Source organism: Olea europaea, chromosome 18 (genome assembly GCF_002742605.1).
Source record: "Olea europaea var. sylvestris chromosome 18, O_europaea_v1, whole genome shotgun sequence".
NCBI classification, from domain to species: Eukaryota; Viridiplantae; Streptophyta; class Magnoliopsida; order Lamiales; family Oleaceae; genus Olea; species Olea europaea.
Genome location: NC_036254.1, coordinates 10,855,601 through 10,858,156, shown reverse-complemented (window position 1 = coordinate 10,858,156; position 2,556 = coordinate 10,855,601). Strand labels below are relative to the sequence as shown.

Below are 2,556 nucleotides of genomic sequence, written 5' to 3'. Positions count from 1 at the left end.
ATTTAATGTGCATCAAAAAACACATTATTGTTCTTACTGCCAAATATAGAGAAATCTTAATAAGAACAATGTAATTTTATCAACATAAAGTGTCCAACTTCATGTACTGAGATTGTAAACGACATATTTTGATCACATCATGAATTGCGTCTTACTATACCTAAACCATTGAGTATGTAATTTGTGACGTTCTATATGTTCATGAAACCTTAGATAATCATTTCAAATTGTAGCATGTCAATTCATAATGTCGTTTTTTCAAAATACTACTGAAAAAAAGGATATTAAACTAACAATATCTACAAGTGTTAGCCATATGGCCTCACAGTTTTTTAAAATTAATATTTGTTCGATTGAATTTTACATCTCTCTCAAAATGCATACCCTAGAGGGTGACATTGAGAAATTTCTGGGTGACACAAAAATCTAGTAATTTTTTTTTCTTTATTTCTCTTATGTACTACTGAGTACATAATTTTGGCCTAATAAAACACAATTTCTAAAAGTATAATGTGAATATATCCATAGAACCCAAAATATTATGACTTGAAGTTTTAAAACTTGCTAAAATCATTGCACTTATATAAAAGAGGGAACCAACCTTCACTGTTCATTTCTATGGTCTCCCATTTCATACTCTAACCGGATATTCACTATTCATTAACTGGTTAACTCCTTTTCATAAATATCTCTCTAATAAAACAGCACAGAGAGAAAAGCAATCACTTCTAAGGCCATCTCCAACCCAGCATCAAATTTTGCACCATTTTGCACCAAATTTTGCATCAAATCTTGCACCAAACTAAAATTCATCTCCAACCATTACACCAAAAATTACACCAAATGAACAGTGTTTTACCATTTTCTTCCTTTTTTTATTCTTTATAATTTATTTATTCGAAATATTATTTATTTAATTATTTCATAAATACATAAATTAATAAATAAATAATTACGTTAAATTACGAAAAATATTAAATTTATTAATAAATATAAAAAATATAGAACAATTAATAAAAATACTACAACAACGAAAATATGAAATCATGCTATCAGAAAATAGTACAATGCATTTCGAATTTGGATAGACGATATTACGAAGTAGCTAAATTTTTACAATTTAATTCTTAGAATTCATATGTTCATCCCACAAACGATCGATTAATGCACTTTTAATGTATCCTTTTTTTAAAAATAAAATTAGATTATCGTATGTATGTCGCTATTTAATATATTTCATATTAATTTTAATAAATAATCGTGTTTGATGTATTTTAAATTGTTTTCATTTTTTAATTAATTTATTAATTATTATGTCTTACATTTAAAATTATTTTAAATACAAATACAAATAATATTAATATTAATATTAATAAAAATAATAATAATTTATTGTATTAAAAAATATATAGCACAAATGACATAAATACCCTCAACAAATTTATTTGGAAAATGTTAAATAAGGGCAAAAGGGACTTTTACACTTTGCACCATTTTGGTGAAAAATGGTGCAAAGTTTGATGTTGGGTTGGAGCAATTTTGCACCAAAAAATGGTGCAAAATGGTGCAATGGTGTTGTGGTTGGAGATGCTCTAAGTTCTCTCTCTTGAGCCCCCATAGAATCCCTTTCTTCCACCTATCTCTGTCGCTTGCGAGCACCGAAAATTTCTGCAGATTGACGTGGTAATCTTGAATTTAAAGATTACATATTTATTTGTGCTTAATTTGATATCTCTATTTCATTTTATTGGTTTGATTTTGGTGGTTCATGTGACCCGTTCTCTGCAATTCGTTTTTCTCGTCCCTAATCTACCTCTCATTGGTTCTTGTTCATTTTCTGCCTTCATCCTGCGAAGTCTACTGGTTTCGGAGCTCAAAATTCAAACTCGGGATACTGCTTCAAAGATGATGGCATGTACAAAGTTTGAGGGTAAACGATTTGGCAAGAAAAATAATTTAAATATTTTGTGAAGTACAGTTGAAGTTGTTCTCTTGCAATAGGGACTTTACAAAGATTTGTAAGGTAAGATGTCACAAGGCATGAAGAAGCGGAGTTGGAAGAATTGAAACTGGAGACAGTCAACACCATTAGATTGGCTTGTACTTAGGTAAGAATAATGTTGAACAAATAGGGAATAAAAAAATAGACTGATGTGGCAGCTAATAATTGAGTATTTTTATGATTTTTTTTTCCCCTTTCTTCAATGAAAAATTGTCAAGTGTAATTTGGAAATACTTTTCAGTCATTGACTTTGACCACGTAGCATGATTGCTTAGGTAAATTATAGTGTTTTGAATAAGAAATTTGCATTTTAAGTTATTCAAAATGCTAAAAGATCCTGATATGTTTTATGTTATGTTTATATCTGAGAAAATAATTATATGATTTGAAGATAGATGAGGACGCTGATCTTAGGAATCATTTGAATAAGTGTGAACTGAGTTGTTTAATATTGATGTCAAAAATTGGGGACAAAGATAAGATAATAATTTTGTTGTCTTCCTTACCTAAGTCATATGAGACATTGGTGACCACGTTACTAGTTGGTAAATCTA

At 28.8% G+C, this 2,556-nt stretch overlaps 1 long non-coding RNA gene across 1 annotated transcript; it reads left to right on the top strand.

The window, feature by feature from the left end:
* The first annotated feature begins 1,591 nt into the window (after positions 1–1,591).
* LOC111366474 lies at positions 1,592–2,259 on the top strand. Its single transcript, XR_002697661.1, has 2 exons — positions 1,592–1,683; positions 1,857–2,259. It is a non-coding gene; the product is annotated as an uncharacterized LOC111366474 (long non-coding RNA).
* Positions 2,260–2,556: the final 297 nt, after the last annotated feature.